The sequence below is a fragment of the Corvus brachyrhynchos genome, unplaced genomic scaffold (assembly GCF_000691975.1).
Source record: "Corvus brachyrhynchos isolate BGI_N302 unplaced genomic scaffold, ASM69197v1 scaffold87, whole genome shotgun sequence".
Classification (NCBI taxonomy): domain Eukaryota; kingdom Metazoa; phylum Chordata; class Aves; order Passeriformes; family Corvidae; genus Corvus; species Corvus brachyrhynchos.
In genome coordinates this window covers 4161337-4170425 of record NW_008239767.1, presented here as the reverse complement: position 1 = coordinate 4170425, position 9089 = coordinate 4161337, and the positions used below count along the sequence as shown (strand labels likewise).

The 9089-nt window shown below is 42.5% G+C and overlaps 1 protein-coding gene across 1 annotated transcript in view; it reads right to left on the bottom strand.

The window, feature by feature from the left end:
* The window catches only part of HTR1E (5-hydroxytryptamine receptor 1E), a 39440-nt gene that overhangs the window by 28850 nt on the left and 1501 nt on the right, over nt 1–9089 (bottom strand). The gene's annotated exons all lie outside the window — the stretch shown is intronic.

The following is a 9089-nucleotide window of genomic DNA, read 5'->3' as shown; positions in this document are numbered from 1 at the left end:
TGAATACAAGATTTAAAAAACATTATTTTATAAGACAGTTCCAGAGAAAAAACATTTTTCTGAAAATAAACCATGGTATCATCAGTATCATGAATTAAACACATAGAGAAGAGAGCTATTACATGCATCCAAAATATAATTTCTGAATGAAAGATATCTTTTCCCCTCCACCTCTTGAATAATGCCCATTGCGTGCCCGGTTAGAAAGCAATAGCTTGGTTATGAAAAAATGGAAACTTTATCCATGAAAATGCCGCTCACCCATTAAAATCATCACACAGCTCACACAGTGCTGTCTGCAAGCTCCTGGGCTATAAATCTATCAGTAAATAAGGACTATTTTACTGTGGCTCTTAACATTAGGTGAATTTCTTATTAAATGGCTGACTAGAATGTGCTATATGTGAAAAAGAGAAGATCAAATTAAGCTGTGCTGTAAAAGTTAAACCACCAGAGGAGATAAATGCTGGCCTCTGCATTTTAAATTTTCCATTCTAAGTTCAAGCTCCAAAGCCTGTGTGGTAACAGCTCTACTGCTTGCTTCTGGCAGTGGTGCATCTGGAGGTCCCAGGGCACAGCTGCACAGCAGGGAGAGCCATGAGCATTTTAAGGAACATGCCTGTTATGTATTAGGGAATGTTCCTGTATCGGGCTGATCAGTGACACAGGAGCTGGTCACACCTGGAGCACTGGTGAAGCGCGGGAGATGGATGTAACTCAATGACATTCACTTGTGGGAAACTGCTTTAGTTAAGGCTGCAGACTCTCTGGGTTCTCCCCATCATTTGAATCTGGCTGCTCTGGAACCACCCTTTCAATCCCTTTTTTTTCCAGTCCTCCTCAGATGCCCAGGCAGAATCGCTGGCAAGGGACAGCCAGAGTGAATACAGAAAGGAGCAGTGAGATACTTGTCCCCTGGTCACAAGCCTTACTGAATGGTGTTGAGTGTGGCCAGCAGATGGTGATGACTGCCAGCTCACTCTGTCCATGAGGAAAAGCTGCAGGATCATTTAAAGTGTGACAGCCTGGATCTCATATACAGGGAATGCAAAAGCTCTTTTGCACATGAATAGCTTGGGGAAGAGCCTGCACTTGGATCTAGACACATCTTCTGAATTCCCCAAATTATAAAGGAGCCAGGATAATAGGATTTAACCTTAGAAAACTTCCTCAGCAGCCAAAGAGTAAAGAAAACGGGCTTAAGAAAAGTTAAATGTTTTAATACAGAGTGGAAGACATTTAAGTAATGTTTTCTTCCCTATCTGATTATATATTAAAAATTCACTTACATTTTCAGCAGTTCCCAGACCTCTACTGGCTCCAGTGGGCATCACAGTGCCTAAGGGATATGAACAAAACCCCAGAACATGTACAGTGGATTAGCAGGGACTCAAGAAAATTGGCAGGATTTTTTCTTCCAATATACTGTTGTGACTGGGCCAAGTCCTTACTTCTCTGCTGGCCCTGGTGTCTGGACCTGCCCATACTCTAGATTTAAGCTTTCCTGGTAATGCTAAGTTGCGCCTTAGCATGAGCCTCAAGCTCATCTCCCTCCCTGAACTTGGATGTCCCTAGGGCTTGGCCAGGATGTTCTCACTTGTTCTTCTGGCTACTCTTCATCAGCATTGGCAGAGTTCTCTGCTAGCAGTTATTAACAGGAACAGTTAACAGGAACTGCAGGATTGTAAGTTTCCAAACATCCACGCTGTGCTTTTTGACAGCAAGTGAAAACAGTTACAAGTACCTCCACCAGTAAATCCCAGTATATTTATCACCCACCCACACATCAAACTTGCCTCAAAGCAAGCTGTGCTTAAGTCTGTAGTGTATCTACTTTTCTTTATGTGTTTTTTCCTTCTCTATGAAATATGATAAATTTTCTCCCTTTCTTCTTTTTGTGCGTGTTTTTTTTTTTGTTAAGTGTTTGCAAACAGTTCTTCTATTATCAAATACTTGAGAAACAAAAAAGCTTTACTTTTGTATGATATGTATTTATTTTTAGAAGCTTAGTATATATGTTTAATCATAAGTCAGAGGCTAAAACCGACAGTGACTGAAAACTGGTATTTCGACACTAAATACTGTAGCCTTTTCAAAGAGACAACTGGACTACGCTAAGTCATTTAGAAGTGCCAATTTCCATTTAATATGAGAAGGTTCCAGAGCATATTTGACACAATTGCAGTTAATGCAAGATTTCTCCATTTTGTGTGTCTTTCACAGACACTTCTGCAGCTACTAGGGAGAAGAGAAACTGTGTTTGCTTCAAACTCTTCAGGACAGAGACCAACTTAACTAAGAGGTTAAATGCAGAGCTTGTTTTATATTATTTATTAATTATTATTTAATAATAATAAAAAATCTGTGTAGAAATTTCCCTGCTTTCTTGTTCCAAATGTCTCCACAAGAAGGAGCAGCTAGGACTGGCTGCCCTTATGCCCAAACAGCATTTTGGACCCCTCAGATCCCACTGAGGCTCAGCCAGGCAGCACAGTCCCATCAAGGAAAGTCTTCCTCAAGCACAAGTTACAAGGATCTTAGATAACTACTATTTCTCATACTATAATAAGAGTTTATTACTATTTTTTACTCACTTTGTTTGTTTGTTTTGCTCTCCTCTGTAAGAGGAGGATTTTTCTTCTGTGTCCATATGTTACCTGACAACTGGAAAATATTCAAAAAAGGAGACCAGAGACTCCTTAATAACAAAAGGCTCAAAGAGCTAATGAGACCTCCCCCAGCCCTTCCTTGTCCAAGTGAGTTTTTTGAGGGAGGAATTCCAATGTGGACAAGATGATTGCTGTTTTTCAGAGGAACACTGTGTATTTTAATATCCCTGAAAGCTCTCCTAAGGCTCAGCAAACAGCTGCTGGGTGAAATGCAGCCCAGAGAAAGGCTCATATACACATACAGCAGGAAAGTGCAATTGTAACTCAGGTGAGTGTTCTATTCATACCAGCCCCAAATGTATAATTTGTCCAATTATTCAGGAATTTCAGATCTTTTTTTCAGTCCAGTGAACAAAACTAGTGATAACCTGGGCTCTTAATTCAAGAAGATAATGCACAGCATACTTGGGTTTTTAGCTGTCTCCACACTGTGAAGTTCACACTCACACCATGCAAAGCAGTTTTATCAAATATTTACAGCTTTGTGAGACCACTTGCCTGCTTTATACTGGCCTATGAAATAGGAGAGCTAAAAAGGCATTAGTCTCACCAGGAAGAGAAAGGTGGATATTTGACTGTCACAACTCAGGGGAACATGAATTGTATGGAAAACCACCTGAGCAGTGACAGCTAACACAGCAAGCTGCATCAGAGAGCTGGGTGCACACATGTACCCAGCTGGGCCACTTCACTCTGGTCAGTCTGTTCTGACCCTAACAAGTTTGGCAGAATCAGTTGCAAAACATCCAATAAAGAAAACATATGTGTGCCTGCTTGTAACCTGTTCCAGACCTCACTCAATTTCCAAACTGGATGCTAACTACTAACCTATTTCAGCAGTTCAAAAAGCACTTTGCTTTAACATCCCTTAATGAAGTGCCATTGTAAATGGATCAAAATTATCTGCTGTGTAAACACGTGAATCATGCGTGTGTATTATGATCACCAACACCCATGACAAGGTTTTGCTTGGCAGCCAACTTAGGTTTTGCATCTTTGGATATTTTGGGATATGAAGCTAAGACACCACATGGATACAGCTTTGCTAAGTTCCAAGTATTTCCCTTCATGCAGAGCTTCACATATATGGGAAATGCTACTACTCCAAAGCATTACTGCAAGAACAGAGTGGTGTTGATGGGAAGCTGTCCAGTTTAAAATTAAGATATTAATTTGACTAGCAATCATTGTGTGTTTGCAAGTCAGGACAACATGCTTATAGCTCAACAGTCTACAAAACTCTCTCTAGGAGAAAATTGAAAGATTTTCATCCACAAAACACTTGAAGCAAGGCACAGAACATTCAATTCTGTGAAACATGGAATAGTGGAATTATCTTGGCAATTTACATGTGAGCTCTGAGTCAGTGCTTTCAGGCAGGGAATAATTCCACATATGCATCCCTAATGAAACAGGATCATAAATCTTTCTGAATGGTACTTTTCAGTTTATATGCTTGGCTTCAAATTAATCTCCTACAGGAAAGACACTGGAAGACAGGAGCAGCACAGAGTCCAGCCCATGGGACACAGCTCAGGAGCATTTTCCTATGCAGGACCCCATTTGTATGCTCTTATCCTAGTTTGAAATGGGTATTTATATGAGTATTTGCAATGTAATGGTATTAAAAAATAAGAAAAAAAAGGAGAAAAGAGCAGAACAGCAAGGCAGGTAGCAAGTGCTCCCTGGGGTAGCAGGTAGCCTGGCCTGCTTGATTATAAAAAGAAACAAAAAATGTAAACCAGAACCACTAATACCTTAATAGGAATATCTATCTAATTTAGCTTGTGGGGAGGAATAAGTTAATCTCAAAGTAAATAAATGTGTAGTTCTATAAATATCTCTCCTTTTTTTGCTGCTTATGCTATAAGTATAAACCAAAATCTTTCCAAATAGATTTAAAAAGGAGGTGGACCTGAAGCTAGATAGTGTATTTGGGCCTTGGACTGAAAGTCAAAAATGATGAGATGCTGCCACAGCACAGGTAGCTGCAAAAACACCCAGAGGCAAAAAGAGGGTGTCTCGAGGAACGGGAAACAGTCAAGGGCTCAGGGAGCCCACAAAGGGGCTGTCCATCCTGGAGAACTGGATATGTGTTACTCCCTTCCTCTGAAAGGCTCTGCCAAAGAGATGCCACTTCATCTGAGATGTGGGCTCAGGAAAGGGATCTTTCCTGGCCTTCCATGACTTCTAGCTCTTAAAAGAGGATAAATTGGTAAATCAACCAGCAGCATAATTAGAAGCTGTCAGCATGGTATTCATCCAGGATATCCAAACTTGGAAAGTCTTGCAGGAAAAAAGGGATAATTCTGCAAGTGTGGCACTAAAGGTCTCAGTGCATCTGTTCCCTGCCAGGCTGAAGCCATGGCATTTGGCCAGAAGTGTAAAGGAGCAGGGTTTCCATCGGTAGTAACCAAGTGACAATGCTGGGGACGAGCAATACGCTGCCCTTATACATTTTAAATTGTGTTTGATGAGCTGCTGATTTGGTACCGCTGCGTATTTTTGATAGTACCACAGAGACTGAGTGATGCTTTTGGTGCTACCAAAAACTCCTTCATTTTTAGGATCCTAGACAGACCCCTGGGAGAACATGGGTGACCCTTAAAGGCAACTTTGTTATGAGCTTCTGCAACAGACAAATACTTGATTTGCCTGCTCCCAAAAGAGATGTCCCCTTGCATCTTTCTGCAAGAATGGGGCTGAGCTGGCAGAGGCTGCACCCCACATCCCACAGGCCTTTTGGGAAGTGCCCAGCAATGGGTGCTTATAAGTGGTGGAGAAGGAACCTCTGGCAACGTGGATTGTGTCCAGAGCAGAGGCAGGAATGGCCTGGCCTCAGCAGTCAGGTGGTGAGGCATTTCCCTGTGGGGCCAGGGAAAGCAGGCAGACTATTGTATTGCCAAGAAGCTGCCAGCTGGGCAAAAGGATACAGCCAGCAAAGACAACAGAGGGAAAACTGGCATTTAGAAAGCCCCGGGCAGCAGCCACAGCCTTGGCAGCTGCCATGTGTAAGATTAAGCCTTGTCTGCAATAGGGTGGCCTTACTTTCAGCATTTTGACTCCTTGTTCCCATTCTGGATTTGAGGAAACAGTAAGGAAAAGGGTAGTTCCACGTGAGCAAAGGAGTTAGATGTTGGGGCTGATGGATTTGCTTATTGGGTTTCTAAATAATTTAGAGGCCCAAACTATTTTGCCTGAGATGACTTTTCTTTCCATGGGACTAAAGAAAAATATCCCTTTGTCAGAGTAGCTCCCTGTTACAAAAGTGCCCTTGCCAAGTCCTACCCAAGCCCAGGATACCTAAGGATATACCCTGTGACTCAGGGTATTTCCTTGTCTGGATAGGAGTACAACTGCTGCTTCCCTATGGGAAGTTTCCCAGCAGTCCAACACCACGGTTACAGGGTGGCTTGAGCCCATACTGGCTGCACAGGGAGCAGCTAGCTCCCTCCCTTTCGGAGCAGACTTGTAAATGTGGAGGCTACAAGCATGTCCTGCTTCAGTTTACTCTTGAGGTTAAAGAGCCTGATTAATCTCCTTCATGACCACGTTTTTAAACCCCTCCCTGCACCCTCACCAGGAAGTTCACCCTGAACAGCTGTATCCCAAGTGGCAGACTCCTTCAGCCAAGACCCCACCACTGCCGAGCTGTGGGACCAAATCCCACCATGTTTTGTAGGGCGCAATCCTCTTTGTGCAGCCCTGTGAGATGTCTGGCTTTCTCTCAGCACTGCTTTGTTTCCTGTAAAAATGCTACCAGGCAAGCTGCTTCCCATAGTACATTTGTGCAGCAGATTATTCCCAGCTCAGCATGATGCTCTCTACCTGGCCTTCCTGAACTCACTTCTACAGATCACATCTCTACTTCAGCTCAGTCACATTCAAATTCTGACCTCATCTGCACCTGCTGACCTTCCCACCACAGTAATCTCCACAAACCCCACATTTGTTACTGCCACAACTCTCAGGAGCACAAAATTATCTGTGCAAAAAGTTTCAGAAGGGCTAATCCACCAGGTGTTTGCAGAAGTAAAGTAAGTAAAGTAAAGTCTTGGGCAGGTGTTTAATTTTACACAGGCCAAATGCTATAGAATTTATGAGGGCTGCTCATAAACAGACATATTTATGTACTTGAGCATGTGGAGAAATAGGTGCTTGCCTTTTGAATACACTAGTCACTTTATAAAGGAGAACCAGAAATATATTTTCAGTCAAGCTGTGCCAGGGATTAGTTTGACAGACTTAATGTAATTAGACGGAGATGAGTTTGGCCTGGTGACCTTTTTCTTTCTCCTGGTGTACTCCCAGCATTTGACCAATGACTCTCCAAACAGCTTTCAACTGATTTAAGGCTTTTCTTGCTGTTTGCATTGATATTTTTTTTTCTCCCTTTTTAATATACAAGACTCCTCCCTATGTGTCCTGGAAGAGATCCTTATGTCTTAAACATATCATTCTTACAGGGAGGTTATGCTAAATCCAAACCCCTCACTCAGAAAAGGGGTTGCTGCCAGTTTCATCTTTACTTACTAGTGCCATTGCCAGCAAGGGGCACCAGGATTTCAGCAGAAATACCACAATCAGGGAAACACGAATTTTAAAGCTGACATTCACTGTCTTAGGTGGCCACTTGGTGAAGCTGGTGAGTTTTACAGAAAAAGAAAACAAAATAAAACAATTCCAAAAACTGCCCCCAACAACAACAAAGGCACATTATCAACAGCAACAGGCTAAAGCTCAGAACTGTGAAACCAACACTGCTTCTGTCTGTACACTCATGGAGATGTTAAATAACAATACAAGCAAAAGTGCATCTTAACTTTATTAAAGCTCTTAAGACAGGCATGCTTATCTGCATCCTGAAAAGAATGGGAAGATACTCAAGGATACAGATGATTTCAGCATGCACAGGACTTTGTCAACAGAGGAAAAACAGGGAATGGTTAAGTACAATTTTCTCTAATTTCATAGGAATCAAAGAATACCTTGCAGAAGAACCAAGCTATTTAGAAATAAATGCTACTCTTTGGACATCCTAATTATATAATGTCCTTTTTCATGCTGGCAAATGCTCCAGTTCCTGAAAATTACCTATGTATCTGGTGCCTGACAATTTATACTTTTGGTGCTTATAAATGATTTGGAGATCATAGTTTTAACAAATAAGAGATTTTCTGTGTGCTTGTATTTTTTAAATTGGGCAGATCATGTGAAAACTGCCCTCCCAAGTCCCAAAGTTTGAGAGATTACTGAAATGCAAAGTTAGGCTGAAGCCAACCCATGATCATGGAGGGCTAGCGGCCCTTATGAGGTTGTAATTCACATTTCAAGACAGAGTCAAGAACAGCTCACTCTATACTTAGAGACCTCCTAAAAAACCCCAGGAAAAATCCACAGGGCTGGTGATTACCTAGTTTTTGTGCAGACAGCCTGACGATGCAGTTCAGTCCATGCTTTCCCTGATTTGGTCTGCCTTGAACTTTTGAATGACTGTGATTCATGCGACTGAATGCTTCAGTGAACAGTACTTAAGCCCTGGTTTGGGGAAGCACAGAAGCACGTTTGCCTTCAGCCTTGCCTTTAGCTTCTGCGTAATTCCACTGAAGCTCATGGTACCTAAGCCCTCACTTGAATTTAACAAGCACTTTGCTGGATTGTTGCTATTCTTACATGTTTCTCAGTGAGAAAGTAGTGCATCCTTAGAGGTGCAGATTTGGTGGGGTTTTCTTTTTTTATTTTTTTAACTTAGAGCCCCATTTGAATGCATGATCACATGCCAATTCCAATCCTTTGAAACTGAACATTTCAGATTTTTTTCTGTAAGATTCCCAGCCACCAGGAAATAACTAAACATAGATTAAATGCCTTATGCTGTTAATAGCACATTATTTAGTCACAGTGAACCCAAACTTGAAGTGTAAGGTTGGTTACAAACAATAAAATGAACTAGCCCTGTTCTCTGCTCTCTAGGTACATATACTGAAGGACCCCAAAGCCTGTGGCCAAACGAAGGTCTTGATTCCACCTGATGCTCGTTTTGAGTCACAAGGACTATCAGGTAGATGGGCAGTCCAACACCTGCATTCCTGAAGCAAGGAATACAGTCGTATTCATAATACCTCGTACAGTACTGAGAATAATTATTTTCACATCCTGTGCATCATTTCACCATTCAGCCCCGACTCGGGTGTGAGAAAGCAAGGGCAGAGCACTGCCCTTTCTACCTACTGAGAGGTACTTTAGCGACGATCTCACAGCACCACTAATAGATACTAGGGATGCCCGGACAACCCCGGAGAGCACGCTGCTTGCCGGGACCACGGGAGCGCTGGGCGGGATACGCCCGCCGCTCACTCCCTCTCCGAGCTTCCCGCCGGCACCACAGCCCCCGGCCGAGCCCCGCAGCCCTCACGGCGC